Source organism: Papio anubis, chromosome 14 (assembly GCF_008728515.1).
Source record: "Papio anubis isolate 15944 chromosome 14, Panubis1.0, whole genome shotgun sequence".
Taxonomy (NCBI): Eukaryota; Metazoa; Chordata; class Mammalia; order Primates; family Cercopithecidae; genus Papio; species Papio anubis.
This window is the reverse complement of record NC_044989.1, coordinates 23,576,319-23,602,062: the sequence shown is the minus strand read 5'-3', so window position 1 is coordinate 23,602,062 and position 25,744 is coordinate 23,576,319. Positions and strand designations below refer to the sequence as shown.

The following is a 25,744-nucleotide window of genomic DNA, read 5'->3' as shown; positions in this document are numbered from 1 at the left end:
ATGCTGTACAGGTTTGTAGCCTAGGAGCACTATTACACCATACAGCCTATGTGTACAGTTGGTTGTACCATCAGGTTTGTGAAAATACGTTGTATGACATTCACACAATGACAAAACTGCCTAATGACACACTTTTCAATATGTACCCCCTCCATTAAGTGACACATGATTATATATACAGATTTAAAATGTTTAAACTCCTTATTGAAAGAAAGTGAGAGAAAAAGAAAAAGGAAAATTAAACTCTTGAGGGTGACATCAGCAAAATGGAAGAATAGGTAGGTCCAGGCACCTGTCCCCTCTACAGAAATATCGAAAGACAAGTAGAAACTCTTAGAACCAACTTTGTCAAAACTCTAGAAAATAGTCAAAGAAGGGTTACAGCAACCAAGGGAATGCTGAATCAAGAAAATGGCAACTTAAAAATGGTAGGCAAGTGGCCAGGCGCGATGGCTCACGCCTGTAATCCCAGCACTTTGGGAGGCAGAGGTGGCTGAATCACGAGGTCAGGAGATCGAGACCATCCTGGACAACATGGTGAAACCCTGTCTCTACTAAAAATACAAAAATTAGCTGGGTGTGGCGGCACGTGCCTGTAATCCCAGCTACTCGGGAGGCTGAGGCAGGAGAATTGCTTGAACCTGGGAGGTGGAGGTTGCAGTGAACCGAAATTGAGCCACTGTACTCCAGTCTGGAGACAAAGCTAGACTCCGTCTCAAAAAGGTAGGCAAGCTGGGCACAGTGGCACACCCCTGTATCCCCAGCTACTTGGGAGGCTGAGAGGCAGGAGATCATTTGAGCCAGGGAATTTGAGGCTGCAGTGAGCCATGATCATGTCAGCATGCTCCAGCCTGAGCAAACAGAGCAAGAATCTGTCTCTTTAAAAAAAAAAAAAAAAAAAAAAAAAGGATATGCAAAAATGGGCAAAGGACTTGTGTGAATAGACATTTTTCCAAAGAAGAAATAAAAATGGCCAATAAGCACATGAAAAGATGCTCAAAATCAATAGTTCCTAGAAAACACAAATCAAAACCATAATGAGATACTACTTCACACCCATTAGGACGGCTATTAAAAAGAAAACAAAAAGCAGAAAATAAGTGTTGGCAAGGTTGTAAAGAAATTGAAACCCTGGTACACTGCTGGTGGGAATGTGAAATACCACAGTTCTGAGGAAAACAGTTTGGTGGCTACAGCAATATTCATGAGAGCGAAAAGGTGGAAACAACCCAAGTATCCATCAACAGATGAATGGATAAACAAAATGAGGTATACATAAGCAATGGAATATTATTCAGTCATAGAAGGAGTGAAATTCTGATACATACTATAACATGGATGAATGCTGAAAACATGATGCTACATGAATAAAAAACTCAGATACAAAAGGACAAATACTTTATGATTCCAAACATATAAAATATCTAGAATAGATGATTGATAAAGACAGAAAGTAGGACAGAGGTTACTAGGGATTGAGATGAATGGGGAAGGACCAGTTATTTAATGGGTAGTCCCAGCTACTCGGGAGGCTGAGGCAGGAGAATCACTTGTACCCAGGAGGCGGAGGTTGCAGTGGGCTGAGACCATGCCATTGCACTCCAGCCTGGGCAACAAGAGTGAAACTCAGTCTCAAAACAAAAAGAAAACAAAAAATTAGAATGTCTCCAATTTGCAACTTCTAATGCAATAATGAATCTAGGCAATGATATCAATGGCTGCTAAAATCACAGAGATAACCAGACAAAAAAAACTTGCCTCAGTGTAAAAGCTGGTACCACCATCTATTCTTGCCAAAAATGTGAATCTGAATCCATTCAAGTCCCTAGATCTAACTACCAGATTACAGGAAATATAGGGCACAAAGGAGCATAATCAGATGATATCGCAAGAATGCAATCAACAAAGTCCAGAATGTGGGAAATTCTTTAGGAAAAATGATCCATTTTCTTCAATACATGTATTACTAGGGAGAAAAAAGAGATGACAGTAGATTCCTTAAATATTTCAGAAACATATCAATGTATTACAATGTATGGACCATATTTAGATTTTGATTTAAATAAATCAACTGTAAAAAAACTTATAAAAGAATCAGTAACATCTGAATAGTGATGGGATATCTGATGTTATTTTGGAGTGATGATTAATTTTTAGGGTGTGACGATGGGACTGTAGCTGTAAGTTTTTTTAAGTCACTGCTTTAGATATACTGAAATACTGACTGATGAATACTATAACTGGAAATTGCTTCAAACAATCAAGTGGATTGAGGAGTGGATGGAACATAATTAAAATCAAAATGGCCACGACTTGATAATCATCAAGCTGGGTAATGAGTAGACATGAGAGTTTACTGTTCTCTCCATTTTTATACACACTTGAAAATTTTCATAATAAAAATTGGAAGGAAAAACTCTACCCTAAAAATATATACACCTAGAGTGCTACACCGCCATTTCATTCTTTTTTTTTAAAAGGCAGTACTTTTGCTCTATCATAAAATTACTCTTAATAACCTAAGAGTAGCAGTAATTTCAAAGATTTGAATCCTTATGAAATATAACTTGCCTCTTACTCTCCAAACCAAAAATTTGAAGCTGTGAAAAGTAATGCGAATCCACATTTAAACTAATGACTATGAAAAGATGTATTATGACCACAATAAAGATTACTTTGTAAAAAAAAAAACACAAAAGAGCTTCATATGACATTTGGTTGATTTATGGCTTGAAAAAAAAATCAATGACTTTTTCACAATTTTAAAATGAAATAAACAGGCTAGGCATGGTGGCTCACACCTGTAATCTCAGCACTTTGGGATGTCAAAGTGGGAGGATTGCTTGAGGCCAGGAGTGCCAAACCAGCCTTGGCAACACAGGCAGACCTCATCTCTCTAAAAAATACCAAAATTTGGCTGGGCGTGGTAGCTCACGCCTGTAATTCCAACACTTTGGGAGGCCGAGGCAGGTAGATCACGAGGTCAGGAGTTCGAGCCTAGCCTGGCCAACATGGTAAAACCTGTCTCTACTAAAGACACAAAAAATTAGCTACGCATGGTAGCACGCGCCTGTAATCCCAGCTACTCAGAAGGCTGAGGCAGGAGAATTGCTTTAACCCGGGAGGCAAAGGTTGCGGTGAGCAGCTGACATTGCGCCATTGCACTCCAGCCTGGGTGACAGGGCAAGACTCTGTCTCAAACAAAACAAAACAAAACAAAACAAAACAAAAGACAACTTAGCCAGGCATGGTGGCATATGCTGTAGTCCCAGCTACTCCAGAGGCTGAGATGGGATGATCGCTTGAGCCCAGGAAGTTGAGGCTGCAGCGACCTGTGATCATTCCACTACATTCCAGCTTGGGCAACAGAGGGAGACCCCGTCTTAAAAAACCCAGCAGCCCGGTATGATGGCTCACTCCTGTAATCCCAGCACTTTGGGAGGCCAAGGCAGGTGCATCACCTGAGGTCACGAGTTTGAGACCAGCCTGGACAACATCTCTACTAAAAATACAAAAATTAGGCGGTGTGATGGTGAGTGCCTGTAGTCTCAGCTACTTGAGAGGCTGAGGCAGGAGAATTGCTTGAACACGGGAGGCGGAGGTTGCAGTAAGCCGAGATCGTACCACTGCACTCCAGCCTGGGTGACACAGTGAGACTCCATCTCAAAAAAAAAAAAAAAAAAAAAAAAAAATCCAGGAAATCATAACTCTATGCCCACTAACATTTTCTCATAAGATTTCTTCCTTCAAACCCAGTATTCCTAATATTAATTGCTTCACTTTAAAAATGTCTACATATTTCAAACATACACAAAGGAAAAGAGAAAAATATAAACACCCACCCTGACCATTCAGATTTAAGAAATGTTTACATTTTGATTCATTTGTTTCTTTTTTAAGAAATAAAGTGGTACAGTGGCTCATGCCTGTAATCCCGGCTCTCTGGGAGGCCCAGGCAGGAGGATTACTTCAGGCCAGGAGTTCCAGACCAGCTTGGTCAACATAATGAGATCTTGTGTCAACAAAAAAAATTGAAAAATTAGCCAGGCGTGATGGCATGTAACTGTAGTCCCAGCTACTTGGGAGGCTGAGGCAGGAGGATTGCTTGAGCCCAGGAGGTCGAGGCTGCAGTAGGCCACGATCATGCCACTGTGCTCCAGCCTGGGTGAGACCCTGTCTCAGAACAACAACAAAAAAGCAAGCATTATTAAGATAGTTGAATATGGCCAGGCACAGTAGCTCACACCTGTAATACCAGCACTTTGGGAGGCTGAGGTGGACAGACCACCTTAGGTCAGGAGTTCAAGACCAGCCTGACCAACATGAAGAAACCCCATCTCTACTAAAAATACAAAATTAGCCAGGCGTGGTGGCACATGCCTGTAATCCCAGCTACTCAGGAGGCTGAGGCAGAAGAATCGCTTGAACCCGGGAGGCATAGGTTGCAGTAAGCCAAGATTGCACCATTGCACTCCAGCCTGGGCAACAAGAGTGAAACCCTGTCTCAAAAAAAAAAAAAAACCATAGTTGAATATTATTTCATTTAAAAATATTAAATGGGCTGGGTGTAGTGGTAGCGGCTCACGCTTATAATGCCAGCACTTTGGGAGGCAGGTGGATCCCTTGACCTCAGGAGTTGGAGACCAGCCTGGGCAACATGGAGAAACCCTGTCTCTACAAAAAAATACAAAATTAGCTGGTGGCACATGCCTGTAGTCCCAGCTACTTGGGGGTTGAGGTAGGAGAACTGCTTTAACCTGGGAGGTTGAGGCTACAGTGAGCCAAGATTGTGCCACTGTACTCCAGCCTGGGTGATAAACTGAGCCCATCATACACACAAAAAATTAAATGGCATGCTTTAAATATGTGCATCTTAGGCTGGCATGGTGGCTTACACCTCTAATCATGACACTTTGGGAGGTTGAGGCTCACAGATCACCTGAGGTCAGGAGTTTGAGACCAGCCTGGCCAACATGGTGAAACCCTGTCTCTACTAAAAACACAAAAATTAGCTGAGCGTGGTGGCGGGTACCTGTAATCCCAGGTACTCCAGAGGCTGAGGCAGGAGAATCACTTGAACCTAGGAGGCAGAGGTTCCGGTGAGCCAAGCTCGCACCACTGCACTTCAGCCTGGGTGACAAGAGCAAAACTCTGTTTCAAAACAAAACAAAAGAAAACAATATACATGTATGTGCATCTTACTGTATATCAATTATAACTATGTAAAGTTGTTAAAAATAACTAAAGTGTATACTTATTCAGCACCTACTATATATCAGGCATGAATGATTCTAGGTGCTTGGGATACATATTGAACAAAACAGATAAAGATTCCAGCTCTTTTGGACATTACAATCTGGTGGGGCTGTTTGTTTTTGACTTGGCAGTTCTTCAACATTTTCAACTAATTCAAAATAATCTCCTACAGTTAATAATAATGTATACTTCAAAATAGCAAAAGGAATGGGTTTTAAATGTTCTCACAACAAAGAAATGGTACGTATTTGAGCTGAGGGACATGGTAATTAGCCTGGTTTGACCATTCCATAATGTACATATGTACTGAAACATCACAATGTATCCCATAAATATATAAAATTATTGTCAATTAAAAAATAATGAATAGGCTGGGCGTGGTGGCTCATGCCTGTAATCCTAGCACTTTGGGAGGCCACGGTGGGTGGATCACCTCAGGTCAGGAGTTCGAAACCAGCCTGGCCAACATGGTGAAACCTGTCTCTACTAAAAATACAAAAATTAGCCAGGCATGGTGGTGCATGCCTGTAATCCCAACTACTTGGGAGTCTGAGGCAGGAGAATCGCTTGAACCCAGGGGGCAGAGATTGCAGTGAGCCAAGATCGTGCCACTTCACTCCAGCCTGGGCATAAGAGCAAAACTTCGTCTCAAAAAATAATAAAAAATAAAACAAAATAGGCCAGGTGCAGTGGCTCACGCCTGTAATGCCAGCACATTGGAAGACCGAGGTGGGTGGATCACTTGAGGTCAGGAGTTCGAGACCAGCCCGGCCAACATGATGAAACCCCGTCTCTACTAAAAATACAAATAATTAGCCGGGCACGGTGGCAGGTGCCTGTCATCCCAGCTACCAGGAGGCTGAGGTGGGAGAATCACTGGAACCTAGGAGTCGGAGGTTGCAGTGAGCCAAGATCATGCCACTGCACTCCAGCCTGGGTGACAGAGCGAGATTCTGTCTCAAAAAATAAAATAAAATAAAATAAAATAAAATAATTCCATAATTTAGATCTGGTCTTTATTATCTCAAAAGTATAACATGTTCATTCTACTACTTTGTTCACATTGTAATCATCCTCCTAGGCATTCAAATCCTAACTATCCTTTAAGTCCTAGCTCAAGATCCATTTCCACCATAAAGATGAAATATTAGACCCTTAGTAATAGTCTTCTCCTAAGCATTTAGATTTTTGGCATTTAAATCATATTGTCTGATACTGCTTATTATTGTTTCTTTTCACTCTCTTTACCAGATCTAACATCACTGAGGATAAGTACCATGACTTACACATTTCCTGTATCCCTCACAGTGTGCAGCAAGTGCAAAGCAAAGAGTAGCCATCCTTGGGGTGGGGGTGGGGGGATGATGAGAAATTATTCCAGTGATGGATACATTAAAAAAAGCCCTGACTTTACTACTATACAATATATCCATGTAACAAAATCATACTTGTACCCTACAAATTTATACATACATATATATATATATATATATTTGTTTTTTTTGAGATAGAGTCTTGCTCTGTCGCCCAGGCTAGAGTGCAGTGGCGAGATCTCAGCTCACTGCAACCTCCGCCTCCTGGGTTCAAGCGATTCTTCTGCCTCAGCCTCTCGAGTAGCTGGGACTACTGGCATATGCCACCACACCTGGCTAATTTTTGTATTTTTAGTAGAGACGGGGTTTCGCCACATTGGCCGGGCTAGTCTTGAACTCCTCACCTCAGGTGATCCGCCTGCCTTGGCCTCCCAAAGTGCTAGAATTATAGGCATGGGTAACCGTACCCAGCTACAGATACATTTATTTTTATTATTATTATTTATTTATTTATTTATTTTTGAGACAAAGTCTCGCTCTGTTGCCCAGGCTGGAGTGTAACCTGTACCTCCTGGGTTCAAGTGATTCTGCTGCCTCAGCCTCCCGAGTAGCTGGGACTACAGGTGCGTACCATCATGCCCGGCTAATATTTTGTATTTTTAGTAGAGACAGGGTTTCACTGTGTTAGCTAGGATGGTCTCGATCTCCTGACCTCATGATCTGCCCACCTCGGCCTCCCACAGTGCTGGGATTACAGGCATGAGCCACCACGCCTGGCAAATAAATTTTTTTTTAAAAGCTACAAGAGGGTTGGGCGTGGTGGCTCATGCCTGCAATCCCAGCACTTTGGGAGGCCGAGGGGGGGTGGATCACCTGAGGTCAGGAGTTTGAGACCAGCCTGGCCAACATGGTGAAACCCCGTCTCTACAAAAAAAATTAGCCAGGCGTGGTGGCGCACGCCTGTAGTCCCAGCTACTCAGGAGGCTGAGGCAGGAGAATCACTTGAACCTGGGAGGCAGAGGTTGCAGGAGGGGAGATAGCGCCAATGTGCTCTAGCCTGGGTGACAGAGAGAGATTCTGTCTGGAGAAAAAAAAAAAAAAAAAGCTACAAGAGTAGTCTTCCTTAAAGGATTCACGAAGTTTCCAATAATAGGTTACTGTTGTCTAGGAAATTACAAATACTTTTTTCCATCATTTTACAATTATAAGCTACTGACAAATTGTTTTTACTTGTTTTATGACAGCAAAAGAGAATGAAGATAGAATAGACCTTGAATTCAAACTGAGTTTTACCGGAATAATGGCTACATCACTTTTGAGCTAGGTAACCTTACATACGTCATTTAGCTTCTCTGAGTCCCAGCTGCCTAACTTATAGCATGGACATAATTATCCCCCTCAGGTTGTTCTGAGGACTAAAGAAGATACTAAGAATACAATAGCGTTATGCTCCTTTCTCTTTCCTCATCCCCCATCATAATTTGTTATAAAGATTGGTAAGAAACATCTTCAAGCTCACGCCTGTAATTCCAGCACTTTGGGAGGCCGAGGTGGGCGGATCGCCTGAGGTCAGGAGTTCAAGACCAGCCTGGCCAACATGGTGAAACCCCATCTCTACTAAAAATACAAAAATAAGCCAGGCATGGTGGCAGGCGCCTGTAATCCCAGCTACTGGGGAGGCTGAGGCAGGAGAATCACTTGAACCGGGAGGTGGAGGTTGCAGTGAGCCGAGATTGCGCCACTGCACCACTCTAGCCTGGGCAACAAGAGTGAGACACTGCCTCAAAAAAAAAAAAAAGAAAAAGAAACATCTTCAGACTTAATCTAAAAAGTCCTGATTTTGACATGATTGTGAAATTTTACTTCTGATTTCACGAATTAAACTTTTTAAAAGCCTGGTACAGTGGCTCATGCCTGTAATCCCAGCACTTCGGGAGGCCGAGGCAGGTGGATCACCTGAGGCCAGGAGTTCCACACTAGCCTGGCCAACATGGTCAAACCCTGTCTCTACTAAAAATACAAAAATTAGCCAGGCATGGTGGTGGGTGCCTGTAATCTTGGCTACTTGGGAGGCTGAGGCAGGAGAATCACTTGAACCTGGGAGGAGGAGGTTGCAGTGAGCTAAGCCTGTGCCATTGCACTCAAGCCTGGGCAACAAGAGCAAAACTTGATCTCAAAAAAAAAAACACCTTAAAAAAATTTTTTTATATACTTATTGAACCACTCATCAATGTGTGCAAGGCATTGATTTAAAACTAATGATAAAAGTGTCAGTATCAGTATGACAGACACAGTTTCTATTAGCACAATTTTATGGACTTATAAGGAAAAAATATACTGAATTACTAAATGTAAACATGGCATAGAATTATGAAGTAAAAATTAATTTTAACATGGAGACACCAAAGTCACCATTACCACAGGCATTTTCTACAATAAATTTAGTAATATGCAAATGAACCAGGTAAAATTTATTTATATCAATTGAGTGAGCTGCCACAAATGTATCACAGTCATATGACATGAATGAACCTAAGTCACCTACTATACTGCAGAGAATAAAAAGAGCCATCTGACAAATACCCAAGTTATCAGCATAAAGTTGGCACAAGAATGAATAGATGAAAAGAACTGCCTTCGTTTTTCTTCAGTCTACTTCCAACTATCACCATCATCTTACATTGATATAGTATATCACAGTTTACCAAACATCTTCTCAAATATTATCCCAAAAAGTACAGTGATGAAATCAGTCAGGAGACAGAGAAAACTGAGTTTTATGGAACATGTCCACTAACAGGAAAATCCAGTCAAAATAGATTTGGACTACTAAGAATGTGGTATTTTAAAATGCTTACATTAGGCCAGGCACAGTGGCGCACGCCTGTAACCTCAGCACTTGAGGAGGTTCAGGTGGTGGGAATCACTTGATGCTAGGAGTTCAAGATCAGCCTACAACACAGCGAGACCCTGTCTCTACTACCAATAAAAACATTAGCTGGGCATCATGGCACACGGCCGTAGTCCTGGCTACTCAGGATGCTGAGGCAGGAGAGTTGCCTGAGTCCAGGAGTTTAAGGCTGCAGTGAACTATACCTGTGCCACTGAATTTCAGCCTGGGTAAGAGTGAGACCCTGTCTCAAAAAAAAAAAAAATTCAATAACTTGGGAGTTTGAGACTATTCTGGCTCGGGAGACTGATTTCTTTTTAAAATCAATAAATAAAAATTTTAAGTAAGTATATAAGAATCTAAATACAAAAACCGCATATTAAGAACTAAATAGGGCTGGGTGCAGTGGCTCCCGCATGAATCCCAGCACTTGGGGAGGCCGAGGCAGGTGGATCACTTGAGGTCAGCAGTTCAAGACCAGCCAGGCCAATACGGAGAAACTCCATCTCTACTAAAAATACAAAAATTGGCCGGGCGCGGTGGCTCATGCCTGTAATCCCAGCTCTTTGGGAGGTTAAGGCAGGTGGATCACAAGGTCAGGAGATGGAGACCATCCTGGCCAACATGGTGAAACCCCGTTTCTACTAAAATACAAAAAAAATTAGCCAGGTGTGGCGGTGCACGCCCGTAGTCCCAGCTACTCACGAGGCTGAGGCAGGGGAATCACTTGAACCCGGGAGGCGGATGTTGCAGTAAGCCGAGATCGCGCCACTGCACTCCAGCCTGGAGACAGAGTGAGACTATGTCTAAAAAAAATAAATAAAAAATAAATAAAAAAAATTAGCCAGGCATGATGGCGCATGCCTGTAGTCCCATCTACTCAGGAGGCTGAGGCAGGAGAACTGCTTGAACCCAGAAGCGAAGGTTGCAGTGAGCTGAGATTGCACCACTGCACTCCAGCCTGAGTGCCAAAGTGAAACTCTGTCTTAAAAAAAAAAAAAAAGAATTAAATGTGGCTGGACACAGTGGCTCATGCCTGTAATCCCGGCACTTTGGGAGGCCCAGGGAGCGAATCACTTGAGGTCAGGAGTTTGAGACCAGGCTGGCCAACCTGGCAAAACCCTGTGTCTACTAAAAATACAAAAACTAGCCGGGCATGGGAACACAGAGGCTGAGGCACGAAAATTGCTTGAACCTGGGAGGCAGAGGTTGCAGTGAGCAGAGATCATGTCACTGCACTCCAGCCCAGCCTGGGTGACAGAGTGAGACTCTGTCTCAAAAAAAAAAAAAAAAAAAATTAAATGGATAATTAAAAATTAAAAATTGCATATTACAATTTTATTTTTTTAAACATATATTTAATGGTCAAAAGGAATCTGAGGAGGAAAAAATGTAAAAACAAAAAACTGGCCACTTTTTTTTAGATTATGGATTTGTATCAAGGTATTATACAACCAGACATGCTATCTTTATACAGAAGCTTAAGTTTCTTTTTAAAGATAAGGCCATTCCAGCTATTAAATATGAGGGAAAAGAAACCAATGGATCACATTTCCATGTTGGGGTCCTTTTACTTAGATCTTCTATGAAATGTGATTAGACCCCCAAGCCTCCAAGAGCAACTAACTATGATAGCATCAGAACCAAATACTTAAAAGACAGTTCATTTGTATATTTTGTGAATTCTGGTTTACAACATACTAAGTGATAGAAAATGAAATCTTTTGGAAAGTTTCAGCTTATTTTAGCTGTAATCATAGTAATGAAACAAATATATTTTTGTCCTTTCCTAGAAATTTTTAATGGGATAGTTAAATACTCCAAGGACCAAAGTGGTAGTGACAACAGTAATTTAAATGAGAAAATCCTATGGGAAAGGTGACACTTAGGCAGAGACTGGCAAGGTTACTTACTGAGTCATTCCAGGGCTGACCAAGACATTCTCATTCCAGGACATTCTCATTCCAGGGCTCCATACTGAAATGTTATGTTATGTCACAAAGGGCCCCCCCGCCCTGTTTTTTTAAATAAGTATTTTAATTCAATTTCAGAAAAAAATGGTACATGACTTGGATGAGAAAGCATAAAATTAAGAGGCTTTTCTGGAAACACAAGAAAAAGAAATAACCTTTAATATATTCAATAATTTTCTGGATCTTCCTCTTGTGTCAAAAGCTACATATTTTCCCCGCAAAGCAGCTGCTCCAAGAACTAACTAGCCCTCTTTATCTCTCTCTAGCTGGGATAGACTAATTCCGCTCCACTCCCACCTCTCTTCTTTCAGTAACACTGTGTAGGTGTTAATGGCCTGGCTCTCACCAATGAACAGAATTGTCCTTTAAGCCAGCAACTCACAGGCAGTGCCACCCAAAGCCTCACCCCCAGTCCCCAGGGCCGAAGCCACAGAGCTGGCATTGTTTCCAATATCCCAGGAAGGAGCCAAAAGCTGACCTTCAGCACAAATCAAAGCCCAATATGGAGAGAGAATAACTGCTTCTAGGCCCAGATTAGGCAAGCTGTGGGCAAGAAAAGGGGAGTTTTTGCAGCCACCCCATCTTTAGAAACAAGGGGAAAACTAGACCCTTTTCCACTATTATGGTATAGAAGGTACTCTACTGTTCCAAGGGGACCTGAAAGCACAAAAGGATCTAAATAAATAAGGAGAACTTTTCCCAGGCTGGAGACAACAGTGACAAACAGAAAGACGGGTGAAGATAATATGTAGGAAGATGATGCTGGAAACCTCAGCTCTTCACACAGCTGCCAGCCCTACAAATAACACAGTAAGAACCAGGACAACCACTCCAGACTGGTATAGCTGGGGAATCTTCAGGCCTTTTCCTAGGTCCCATATCAAGTGTTGGATCCCATTCCAGGTATGATACATGAGAGGGAAGACGAGTGCAAACTTAGTTGTGTCGATCAGTACTGGCCCCAGACACAGGGACCAATGAGTTCCAAATAAGACTCAAAGTTCCCAGGGAGTAACAAGGTCGACATGCCAAAAAAAGAGACGCCTGCACTCAAAGCAATACCAGTGCCATGGTGGCAGATGGACATTGCTGTGGGAAGAGACCAACTGCAGATAGTGACGTGGGGAGATACGGGATGGTTTGAACCCGTGTTCTTATTCCAGAACCACTTCCTCTCTTCTTTGGCCGTGGTTCCCAAAAGGACAGCATTTCTGATACAGAGCTGAGGGCTAAAGCAGGCTCAGAGGCAATGATGACCCCAACATGTCTCAGCAAGAGTGCAGCCATCTTGGGTTCCGGTCTGGATGGAAGTGCAAAGCCCATTTTAAATACAATCTCCCTTAGCTGGGCATGGTGGTTTACACCTGTAATCCCAGCACTTTGGGAGGCCAAGGCAGGCAGTCACCTGAGGTCGGGAGTTTGAGACCAGCCTGACCAACATGGTGAAACCCTGTCTCTCTCTACTAAAAATACAAAATTAGATGGGCATGGTGGTGCATACCTCTAATCCCAAATACTTGCGAGGCTGAAGCAGGAGAATTGCTTGAACCCGGGAGGCAGAAGTTGCCATGAGCCAATATTGAGTTATTGCACTCCAATCTGGGTGGCAAGAACAAAACTCCATCTCAAATAAATAAATAAATACGACTCCTTTTGAAAACCTTCCATGATTTCTCCAATAGGTATGAATATAAAATTATTAACATGAGAAGAGATCAGTTAGGTACTCTTAAATTTGCAATGCCTTCATTGCCACAACTCTAGTCCCAACCACCATCAACTCTAGGTGGTCTCCTCATTTCCATTCTTGTCCCCATCCAATCCAGTTTCTACACAGTAGTCAGGACGACTTTTTGAAATAAAAAGTTGGCCAGGTAGGGTGGCTCATGCCTGTAATCCCAGCACTTTGGGAGGCCGAGGTGGGCGGATCACTTGAGGTCAGGAGTTCGAGACCAGCTGAAACCCCGTCTCTACCAAAAATACAGAAAATTTAGCCAGGCATGGTGGTGCATGCCTGTAATCCAGCTACTCAGGAGGCTGAAGCAGGAGAATTGCCTGAACCTGGGAGGCAGGGTTGCAGTGAGCAGAGATTGCACCATTGCACTCCTGCCTGAGTGACAGAGCGAGACTCCGTCTCAAAAAAAAAAAAAAAAAAAGAAAAAAAAGAAAAGAAAAAGTTGTTTGTAGGACTTATCCTGCTGTAATTTTTTTTTTCTAAGTTAAACCTTTAAATGACTTCCTATTAGTTAGAATAATGTCCAAGTCATTTGGGTAATATTACAGGAGAGTTCATTGTACTGTTTTCTCCCTACATTTGAGTGGTTTGAAAATTTTTCTATAAAAGCTAAAAAAAAAAAAAAAAAAAAGAAAAAGAAACAGAAAAAGCTGGTCCCAAATCCTTAACATTGCTTAAAAGGCCCTGTATCAGCTGGACGTGGTGGCTCACATCTGTAATCCCAGCACTCCGGGAGGCCAAGGAGGGTGGATCACCAGAGGTCAGGATTTCAAGACCAGTCTCGCAAACATGGTGAAACCCCGTCTCTACTAAAAATACAAAAATTAGCCGGGCATGGTGGCGTGCTATAGTTCCAGCTACTCGGGAGGCTGAGGCAGGAGAACCGCTTGAACCCGGGAGAGGTTGCAGTGAGCAGAGATCATGCCACTGCACTCCACTCTAGCCTGGGCGACAGAGTGAGACTCTGTATCAAAAAAAAAAAAAAAAAAGCCCTGCATCATCTCTCTGGCCCTAACCTACTTTATCACAGCACCCTTTTGCTTCCCACACACCAACTGCTGAAGTTCCTGAAATGACCATCTTCCCTAGCCTCCATGCCATCTATTTCCTTTGCCTGAGCCTTTCTTCTCTCCTTTGGGAATCATCTTCCCCTAATTCCTATTTATCCCTAATATCTGAGCTCAAAGATTACTTTCCTAGGAAAACCTTCCCAGCTGGGATAAGTCCCCCTGTTACCTTCTCTCACAAACAACTTACATTTTTGTTTTAGCCTCTGTCTTGGCTTATTGGCATTTATTTGCGTGACTATTTATTTTATTTTATTTTATTTTTTGAGATGGAGTCCCGCTCTGTCACCCAGGCTGGAGTGCAGTGGCACCATCTCGGCTCACTGCAACCTCTGCCTCTCGGGTTCAAGCGATTCTCCTGCCTTAGTTTTTTTCTGAGTAGCTGGGATTACAGGTGCCCCCCACTACGCCCAGCTAATTTTTGTATTTTTAGTAGAGAGAGATGGGGTTTTACCATGTTGGCCAGGCTGCTCTATAACTCCTGACCTCAGGTGATCCGCCCACCTCAGCCTTTCAAAGTGCTGGGATTACAGGCGTGAGCCATCGCTCAGGGCCCTGATTATTTTCTTAATATTTGTTTTGCCCAACGACACTGTATAGTCTAAAGGCAGAGTCTGTAATTGTCACTATCAAATCCTTAGCACTCAGTACACAGTAGGTACTAAATTTTTTTTGAATGAAAAAATATTAAATCAAGTCTATGCTAATTATTATTATACATTATTAAATTAAAATGCAAGTAAAGCACCCTCCACAGTGCCCAGCTGAAAACTGCTCAGTGTGTGTGAGCTTCTTTTAATACCGCGCTGCAGTCAGCCTCATATCGTTAGTGTGCTTAACCACTCCCTCTTCCCGCACACATTTTTTACACATTTTTGGACTCCGCCAGTGCCTAGCACTAACGTTAGTATTATACAAAGATACTCTTAATTCACTGAATTTAACTGCCTTTTAAATAAATCCGACTTTCAGCATATTTAGACAGAAGACACAACATGAATATTTTTAAAGAGTTTCCCCCCTAAAAACAAACTACAACCGGGCAGACTTCATACTACCACATTCTTTTCTGCATTCGCATCAAAACAAATCCGCAGTTTCCTATCTTTACTTATCTCAAATTACGTACATAGGAACCAACGCTGGACTCCACACGAACATTCATCATTGCTGACAAGTAATAAACTTTTTTATTACAGGCAGCGAAAAGGGAAAAAAAAGGCACAAAGAAGAAAATAAGGAAATGTGAAATCAGCGAACAGCAGGCCTTCAAAACATCAGAGAAAGTGAGTTGTGGGAGACGGGTGAAGTCACTAATAGGCATACTTTGTATCACTGGACCGCAATCGTGCAGCGCTCGCCTTTGAAAATAGAAACATTGTGTAGCGCATAACTCCAAGTTTCGGAACGCCCTGCGAGAGAACCGGGAGCTGTGCCTTCAGCTAGCTGGCGAGTCAAGCCGCAGGGGCTCGGGGTCGCTGCTCACCTGGACTGGGCAGGAGCCTGGCCCGGGCTCCGCCGCCCGTGCCACTTCCCGAATCGCAAACGCGCGGCCCTCCGGAGCGAGACTCCCCCGACACCGACGATCCGCGGCGACCCGGCCACAGGCCGCGACCCCTCGGCCCCACTCGGCAGGCGGCCGCCCCGCCCCGCCCTCACCCCGCTGGACGCGGCGCGGCCCCGGGACGCTCACCTCCGGGCACGGCCTCCCGGCCTCGGCCTCACTCAGCTTAGGCACCGCGGGCACCGTTTGGCCGCGGGCTCCGTTTGGCTGGAGCCCTTCAGATTCGGAGCGCCGCCTCCCCAGACCGTCTCAGGTTCCGCGGCCGCGCCGCTGAGATCCCGCCAGCCTCTCTCGGTCTTCTCCAGGAGCCCAAGTGCGCGCCGACGCCGACTCCGCGCAGACCCGAGGAGCGCGCGCGGGCGCGGGGGCGCGCCGAGGGGCGGGGCTTGTCGCGGCCGGGCGCTTCAGGTCCCGGCGGAAACTGCAGTAATGGCGGCCTCCCCTTCCCGCCACGGGCCCGGCGGCTGGCTGCCCCCCTGGACTGGTGAGAAGCAGGCAGCTCGGTGTGTGCTCACCAGAGAACCCAGCGTGTGCTTACCCAGGTACCTCCTCAGACTCTGAAGCCGTGGAGAGACGTCCCTGCATTCTGACAATGTTGAACTTGACCTGAGCCCTGTGGCCCTTAACAGCGACGTTGAAGAAACCCTCACCCACCTTTGTGTTCTTTTCTTTCTTTCTTTTTTTTTTTTTTTTGAGACGAAGTCTCGCTCTTATCCCCCAGGCTGGAGTGCAACGGCGCGATCTTGGCTCACCGCAACCTCCGTCTCCCGGGTTCAAGCGATTGTCGTGCCTCAGCCTCCTGAGTAGCTGGGATTACAGACGCCCGCCACCACGCCTGGCTAATTTTTGTGTTTTTAGTAGAGAAGGGGTTTCACCATGTTGTCCAGGCTGGTCTCGAACTCCTGACCTCAGGTGATCCGCACACCTCGGCCTCCCAAAGTGCTGGGATTACAGGCGTGAGCCACCGCGCCCGGCCGCTTTGTGTTCCTAAACGGACTTACTACACGCACACGCCCTTCCGCATGTGACTTAGTCACGACTCAAGGATGCCCCCGTGGTTAGCTGTGACAAGGTCAGGCCCAGACCCTCTAAATTCCAGTTCTTCGCCTCACAAATGGTTAGCTGACCTGTCTGTACTCACAATGTGGACAAATCCCGGCTGCCTTGACTTGACAGGACTTGAGTGAAGCAGCTCTCCCCCTGGCCTCTCTACACGGTGACCGAGCCTCAGCCGCAGCCAGCGCGCAGCCCTCCTCATCCGAAAATGGACGGACCCCAGGGAAAACATTATCTGTGTAGTCTCATCGCTGCCACCTCCATTCTTCTCCCCACTTCCCCACACCCGGGTCTTTCTAGCCCTGTTCACTCATCTCTGTAAAAGGAAAGTCCTTTTCTGCCTGACCCAGGAGATCGCTGCAGATCTCATGGTTGGAGAGTTCTCCCGGTTGCGGTAGCCTCCCACAACCCCCACTCTCAGTTGCAATAGTTTCTTTCCCTTTTCTTGGATATCTTCTACTGAACTCTCTCCTTACGTATATCCAGATTTGTTTTTTATTTTATAGTCCAGCATTCTCCCTATTGCAACAGTCCTTCTTCCTATTGCAATAGTTCTCCGCCCTTATTGCAATAGTCCTTTTCCCCCCTGTTGCAATAATCCTTTCTGAATAAAGTCTCGGTTTGCCTAAATCGGGATTTATTTGTAAGTCTTTAGCGCTGGGACTCAGATAGAGATTGATTCTCACCTACAGACTCATGCCCTTTCCCCCACCACCACCCCCTTCATCTCCTGTTCAGCAATTTTGGGAGCCCGTGGTGAGTTCAAATCTCACTGCTCCTGAGACCGAGTCTGTTGAAGCATAAGGAGTTAAATTGATCCCTTTGGGCAAAGAGACTTTTCTTTGACCCTTCTGCGAGAGCTCTTCCGATTTTTTGGTCCCAGCACCATTTAATGAAGACAGGATTCTTCCCTTGTCAAAAATCAATTGACCTTGGATGTATAAATTTATTTCTGTACTCTCAATTTGATTCCATTGATTATATATCTTATCTTTATGCTACTACCATACTATTTTGATTACTGTAGCTTTGTAGTGGGTTTTGAAATCAGGAACTACGAGTCTTCCAACTTGCTCTTCTTTTTCAAGATTGTTTTGTCCCTTGCAATTCCATATTAATTTTAGCTCAGCTTTTCCACTGCTGTTAAAAAAAAAAAAAAAAAAAAAGGGAGGGGGGCCACTGGGATTTTGACAGGGATTGCTTTGAAACGGAGGAGTATTGATATCTTTTTTTTTTTTTTTTTTTTTTGAGATGGAGTTTCCCTCTTGTTGCCCACACTGGAGTGCAATGGCACGATCTCAGCTCACTGCAACCTCTGCCTCCCAGGTTCTAGCAATTCGCCTGCCTCAGCCTCCAGAGTAGCTGGGATTACAGATATGCACCACCATGCCCAGCTAATTTTTGTATTTTTAATAGAGATGGGGTTTCACCATGTTGGTCAGGCTGGTCTCAAACTCCCAACCTTAGATGATCTGCCCGCCTCGACTTCCCAAAGTGCTGGGATTACAGGTGTGAGCCACCACACCCGGCTGGAGTATTGATATCTTAGCAATATTAAGTCTTCTACCTGGTGCGATGACTCACGCCTGTAATCTCAGCACTTTGGGAGGCTGAGGCAAACGGATCACGAGATCAGGAATTCGAGACCAGCCTGACCAACATGGTGAAACCCTATCTCTACTGAAAATACAAAAAAATTAGCTTGGCATGGTGGTGCGTGCCTGTAATCCCAGCTACTCAGGAGGCTGAGGCAGGAGAATCACTTGAACTTGGGAGGCAGATGTTGCAGTGAGCCAAGATAGCACCACTGCACTTCAGCCTGGGCCGCAAAGCGAGACCCCAACTCAAAAAATATACATAATATATTATATATAATATATATATATAAATAAAGTCTTCAAATCCTTAAGCATGAATATTTTTCCATTTACAGTCATGTGCCACATAACATTTTGGTCCATGACTTACAGCATATATGATGGTGGTCACATACGATTATAAGGCCATATTTTTACTGTAACTTTTCTGTATTTAGATACACAAAAACCATCGTGTTACAATTGTCTACAGTATTCAATACAGTAACATGCTGTCCAGGTTTGTAGCCCGGGAGCAAGGCTATGCCATGTTGCCTAGATGTGTAGTACACTATACCATCCAGGTTTGTGTAAGTGCACTCTGTGATGTTCACACAACAACAAAATCACTTACACGACACATTTCTCAGAAAGTACTCCCATCGTTAAGCAATACATGACCATACTTAGACCTTCTTTAATTTCTTTTTTTTTTTTTTTTTTTTGAGATGGAGTCTCGCTCTGTCACCCAGGCTGGAGTGCAGTGGCTGGATCTCAGCTCACTGCAAGCTCCGCCTCCCGGGTTTACACCATTCTCCTGCCTCAGCCTCCCGAGTAGCTGGGACTACAGGCGCCCGCCACCTCGCCCAGCTAAGTTTTTGTATTTTTAGTAGAGACGGGGTTTCACTGTGTTAGCCAGGATGGTCTCGATCTCCTGACCTCGTGATCCGCCCGTCTCGGCCTCCCAAAGTGCTGGGATTACAGGCTTGAGCCACCGCGCCCGGCCGACCTTCTTTAATTTCTTTCAGCAGTGTTTTATAGTTTTCCATGTACAAGTCTCATACCTCTTTGGTTAAATATATTTCAAAGTATTTTATTGTTTTTAATGCTATTGTAAAAGGAGTTTATTTCCTTTTTAGATTTTTTTATCGCCAGTATTTGGAAATACCACTGATTTTGTGTATTGACCTTATATCTAACAACTTTGTTGAATTCATTTATTAGCTCTAATCATTTGCTAGAGATGGGGTCTCCTTATGTTACCCAGGTTAATATCGAACTCCTGGGCTCAAGTGATCCTTCCACCACAGTGTCCTGAGTAGCTAGAACCACAGATGTGTGCCACCATGCCCAACCAATTAAAAAAAAATTTTTTTTTGGCCGGGTGCGGTGGCTCACGCCTGTAATCCCAACACTTTGGGAGGCCAAGACGGGCGGATCACGAGGTCAGGAGATGGAGACCATCCTGGCTAACACGGTGAAACCCCATCTCTACTAAAAATACAAAAAAAATTAGCCGGGCGCGGTGGCGGGCGCCTGTAGTCCCAGCTATCAGGGAGGCTGAAGCAGGAGAATGGCGTGAACCTGGGAAGCGGAGCTTGCAGTGAGTGGAGATCGCGCCACTGCACTCCAGCCTGGGCGACAGAGTGAGACTACGTCTAAAAAAAAAAAAAAAAAAAAAAAAAAAAAATTTTTTTTTTTTGTAGAGATGGACTTTCACTGTGTTGCCCAGGCTGGTCTCAAACCCCTGGCCTCAAACTATCCTCCTGCTTGGGCTTCCCAAAGCACTGGGATTACAGGTGTGAGATACCACACTTGGCCTCAGTTTTCTTTCTTTCTTTCTAATGTGGATGCCTTTTATTTCTTTTTGTTATCTAACTGATCTACCTAGAACTTCCAGTACAATGTTGAATAGAAATGAAGAGGCTGGGTGTGGTGGCTTACACCTGTAATCTCAGCACTTTGGGAGGCTGAGTCAGGAGAATTACTTGAGCCCAGGAATTTGAGACCAACCTGGGGCAGCATAGTGAGACTCCGTTACTAGACTTAATTTTTTTTTTTTTTTTAAAGAAATGATGGGCCGGGCGCGGTGGCTCAAGCCTGTAATCACAGCACTTTGGGAGGCCGAGACGGGCGGATCACGAGGTCAGGAGATCGAGACCATCCTGGCTAACACGGTGAAACCCCGTCTCTACTAAAAAATACAAAAAACTAGCCAGGCGAGGTGGCGGGTGCCTGTAGTCCCAGCTACACGCGAGGCTGAGGCAGGACAATGGCGTGAACCCGGGAGGCAGAGCTTGCAGTGAGCTGAGATCCGGCCACTGCACTCCAACCTGGGCGACAGAGCGAGACTCCGTCTCAAAAAAAAAAAAAAAAGAAATGATGAGGCCAGGCAAGGTGGCTCACGCCTTTAATCCCAGGCCTTTGGGAGGCTTAGGCAGGTGAATCACTTGAGGCCAGGAGTTTGAGACCAGCCTGGCCAACATGGTGAAACCCCGTCTCTACTAAAAATACAAAAATTAGCCAGGCATGGTGGCAGGCACCTGTAATCCCATCTACTCAGGAGGCTGAGGCAGGAGAATTGCTTGAACCCGGGCAGCGGAGGTTGCAGTGAGCCGACATCACGCCACTGCACTCTAGTCTGGATGACAGAGCAAGACTCCGTCTCAAAAAATGATGAGTGGGTTTCTTTGTCTTGTTTCTAATTTTAGAGAAAAAGCTTTCAGTCTTTCACCATTGAGTATGATGTTAGCTATATGTTTTTCTTTTTCTTTTTCTTTTTTTTTTCTTTGAGACAGAGCCTCCCTCCATCCCTGCAGCCCATGGTAACCTCTATTCTACTTTCTTTTTCTTAATTTTTTTTTTTTGAGATGGGATTTTCACCAGGTTGCCCAGGCCAGTCTCAGTCTCAGACTCCTGGACTCAAAGCAATCCTCCCACCTTGGCCTCCCAAAGTCCTATGATTACAGGTCTCAGCTACCACGCACAGCCTATTCTACTTTCTGTCTCTATGAATTTGCCCATTTTAGATACCTCATATACATGGACTCCTACAATATTTGTTCTTTTGTGTCTGGCTTATTTCACTTAGCATAATTATTTTCAAGTTCATCCATGTTATAGCATATGTCAGTATTATCATTCCCATTTATGGTTGAATAAGATTCCATTGTATGTACATATGACATTTTGCTTATCCACTCGTATGTTGATGGCCATTTGGGTTGCTTCCGCCTTTCTGCTATCTTGAATAATGCTGGTATGGACTTTAGTATACAAGTATCTGACTCCTTACTTTCAATTTTTAAAAATTTTTGTTTTATTGTGGTAAGAATATTTATTTATTTATTTAATTTTTGAGACAGCCTCCCTCTGTTGCCCAGGCTGGAGTGCAGTGGTGAAATCTTGGCTCACTGCAACCTCCCCCTCCTGGGTTCAAGTGATTCTTTCACCTCAGCTTTTCTGAGTAGCTGGGATTAAAGGTGCCCCCGACCATGCTCAGCTAATTTTTGTATTTTGAGTAGAGATGGGGTTTTGCCATGTTGACCAGGCTGGTCTTGAACTCCTGACCTCTGGCGATCCACTCACCTTCGCTTCCCAAAGTGCTGGGATTACAGGTGTGAGCCACCGCGCCTGGCCCTTTCAATTTTTTTTTGAGTATATACCTAGAAGTAGAATACGGTATTTCTGTGTTTAACTTTTCAAGGAACAGTCATATTGTTTTCCAAATGGCAGCACCATCTTACATTCCTACCAGCAATGTACCAGTGTTCCAATTTCTCTACATCCTCCCAACACTTGTTATTGTGTGTGTGCGTGTGTATGTGTATGTGTGCTTATAACCACCCCGCCCTAATGAGTATGAAGTGTATCTCACTGTGGTTTTGATTTGCATTTCCCTGCTGACTAGTGATGTTGAGTATCTTTTCATGTGCCTATTGGCTATTTGTATATTTTCTTTGGAGAAATGCCTATTTAACTCCTTGCAAATTTTCAAATAGTTTTTTTTTGTTGTTGTTGAGTTACAGGAGTTTTTGGGTTTTAAAAAATATATATTATGGATAGTAATCCCTTATCAGATATGTGATTTGCGAATCTTTCCTCTGATCCTGTGAATTGTCTTTTCACTCTGGGGTCAGTATCCTTTGATACACAAAAGTTTAAAATTTCTGTCAAATTAATTTATTCTTGTTTTGCCTATACTTTTGGTGTCATATCCAAGAAATTATTGCCAAATCCAATGTCATGAAGAGTTCTCTGTTTTTTTCTAAGCATTTTATAGCTTTAGCTCTGACATTTAGGTGTTTGCTCCATTTTGGTTTTTGTTGTTGTTGTTGTTGTTTTGAGACAGAGTTTTGCTTTGTTGCTCGGGCTGGGCTGGAGTGCAGTGGCACCATCTCAGCTCACTGCAACCTCTGCCTCCCAGGTTCAAGCGGTTCTCCTGCCTCAGCCTCCCAAGTAGCTGGTATTACAGGTATGCACTGCCACACCCAGCTAATTTTTGTATTTTTAGCAGAGACAGGGTTTCACCATGTTGGCCAGGCTGGTCTTGAACTCCTGACCTTAGGTGATCTGCCCACCTTGGGCTCCCAAAGTGCTGGGATTACAGGCATGAGCTACCACACCCAGCCTTGTTTTTCTATTCTCTATTTATCTCCACTCTATTCTTTATTTCCTTCTGTTGGCTTGGGTTTAGTTTGCTCTTTTTCTAATTTCTTTCTCTATTGACTTTTTAGTTAGAAGTGCAAACACTCAAACAGGACTGTAAGCTCCTTAAGGGTACAGACTGAGTAATTTGTTTATTAGATACTTTCCAAAGTACTTTTCACAGTAGCTATTTCACAGGTACATAATAGAGTTCAGTGAATGCTTTTTGAATTGACATAGAAGGATGATGGGTGGTACTCAGCAATCTGCTCCTCATCCTGCATCCTCTTTACCAATTGGTAGCCCTGCCAACCATCCAGTTCAGGACAGAAACCAAGTGAGCATCTTTGAGCATTTCCTTCCCTTGAGATGAATATCTAGGTCAGCACTGTCCAGTAGAACTTTCTGTGATGATGGAACTCTTTCTGCATCATCCAACACATTGGCTACTAGCAACATTTGCTTTTTTTTTTTTTTTTTTTTTGAGACGGAGTCTTACTCCATCGCCCAGGCTGGAGTGCAGTGGTGCGATCTCGGCTCACTGCAAGCTCCGCCTCCCAGGTTCACGCCATTCTCCTGCCTCAGCCTCCCGAGTAGCTGGGACTACAGGCGCCCGCCACCATGCCCGGCTAATTTTTTGTATTTTTAGTAGAGATGGGGTGTTACCGTGTTAGCTAGGATGGTGTCGGTCTCCTGACCTTGTGATCTGCTCGCCTCGGCCTCCCAAAGTGCTGGGATTACAGGTATGAGCCACTGTGCCTGGCTGGAAATGAATTTTTAATTTTTGAAATTTAAATAACTACATGTGCTAGTAATCACACTGAACAGTGCACAATTCTAATGTAAACAATTTTTTTTTTTTTTTTTTAAACACAGAGTCTTGTTCTGTTGCCTAGGCTGGAGTCCAGTGGTGTGATCTTGGCTCACTGCAACCTCCACCTCCCCCATTCAAGCGATTCTCTTGCCTCAGCCTTCTGAGTAGCTGGGATTACAGGCGCGCACCACCACACCCAGCTAATTTTTGTATTTTTAGTAGAGCCAGGGTTTCACCATGTTAGCTAGGCTGGTCTCAATCTCCTGACCTCAGGTGATCTGCCCCTCTCGGCCTCCCTAAGCGCTGGGATTACAGGCATGAGCCACCACTCCTGGCCTAATGTCAACAGTTCTGATTTTGCCTCTTGATTTCAAGTGTTTCTCAAATGTTTCATGGATCTTAAAGATGCAGTCCCATGGATTGCATCCTACACCTCCCAAATCAGGACCATCTCTTCACTGATGGCCTCCCTATAGACTTGCAGTGTCTCACTTTAGCTCCATTGGAAGTACAGCTTTTTTTTTTTTTTTTTTTCTCTTTTGAGACAGGGTCTTGCCCTGCTGCCAAGGCTGGAGTGCAGTGGAGTGACCAAGGCTCACTACAGCCTCAGACTCCTGGGCCCAAATGATCCTCCTGCTTCAGCCTCCTGAGTGGCTGGGACTACAGGTACTTACATCATGCCCAACTAATTTATGGCTCTTGCTTTGGTGTCATGTTTAAGAATACTTTATTGTTTTTATTATTTATTTATTTATTTATTTGAGACGGAGTTTTACTCTTGTTGCCCAGGCTGGAGTGCAATGGCACGATCTCAGCTCACCGCAACCTCTGCCTCCTGGGTTTAAGTGATTCTTCTGCCTCAGCCTTCCGAGTAGCTGGGATTATAGGCATGCACCACTAGGCCCAGCTAATTTTGTGTTTTTAGTAGAGACGGGGTTTCTACATGTTGGTCAGGCTGGTCTTGAACTCCTGACCTCAGGTGATCCGCCTGCCTCAGCCTCCCAAAGTGCTGGGATTACAGGCGTGAGCCCCCACGCTCGGCCTTCTTTTTCTTTTTATAAGATCTATTTCATTCTTTTAAAATTTGTTTTGTCACTTTTTGCTCATTAGTTCTTTTTAATCTCTCCTTTATTTTTTAATTTAATTTTATTTTTTTGAGATGGAGTCTCGCTCTGTCACTCAGGCTGGAGGGCAGTGATGGGATCTTGGTTCCCTGCAACCTCCACCTCCTGAGTTCAAGCAATTCTCCTGCCTCAGCCTCCTGAGTAGCTGGGACTACAGGCATGTGCCACCATGCCCAGCTAATTTTTTTGTATTTGTAGTAGAGACGGGGTTTCACTGTTAGCCAGGATAGTCTCTATCTCCTGACCTTGTGATCCACCTGCCTTGGCCTCCCAAAGTGCTGGGATTACAGGCGTGAGCCACCACGCCCAGCCATTTCTCCTTTATTTAATTTTAAATTATTATGGTTACATAACAGGTTTTTTTTTTTTTTTTTTCCAGTCAGGGTTTCCCTCTGTCTCTCAGGCTGGAGTGCAGTGGCACTATCATGGCTCACTGCAGCCTCTACCTCTCAGGCTCATGATCCTCCTACCTCAGCCTCCTGAGTAGCTGGGAATACAGACATGCACCACCATGCCTGGCTAATTGTTTTTTTTTAAGTTTTTGTAGAGCCAGGGTCTTACTATGTTGCCCAGGCTGGTCTTGAACTCCTGGGCTCAAGTGATCTTCTTACTTCAGCCTCCCAAGTGCTGGGATTACAGGTGTGAGCCAGTGTGTCCAGCCTAGCTGTTTGTATTTAGGGAGCACATGTGATATTTTTATACAAACATACAATGTGTAATGATCAAAT

The 25,744-nt window shown here is 44.2% G+C and overlaps 1 protein-coding gene and 1 pseudogene across 7 annotated transcripts in view; both read right to left on the bottom strand.

The window, feature by feature from the left end:
* Positions 1-25,744, bottom strand: part of UBXN2A (UBX domain protein 2A) — a 67,859-nt gene that overhangs the window by 36,194 nt on the left and 5,921 nt on the right. For 2 of the 7 annotated variants that reach the window (XM_017947326.3, XM_021924630.2), the window contains exon 1: positions 15,928-16,059. The exons of 2 other annotated variants lie outside the window; for them this stretch is intronic. The gene's annotated coding sequence lies outside the window, so the exon portion shown is untranslated. Of the gene's footprint in view, positions 1-11,372; positions 11,420-15,720; positions 15,889-15,927; positions 16,160-25,744 lie in introns of those variants that run through there. 3 more of the 7 variants (XM_017947321.3, XM_017947323.3, XM_009183756.3) reach the window with 3 other exon arrangements.
* LOC100998553 lies at positions 11,495-12,872 on the bottom strand (annotated as a pseudogene).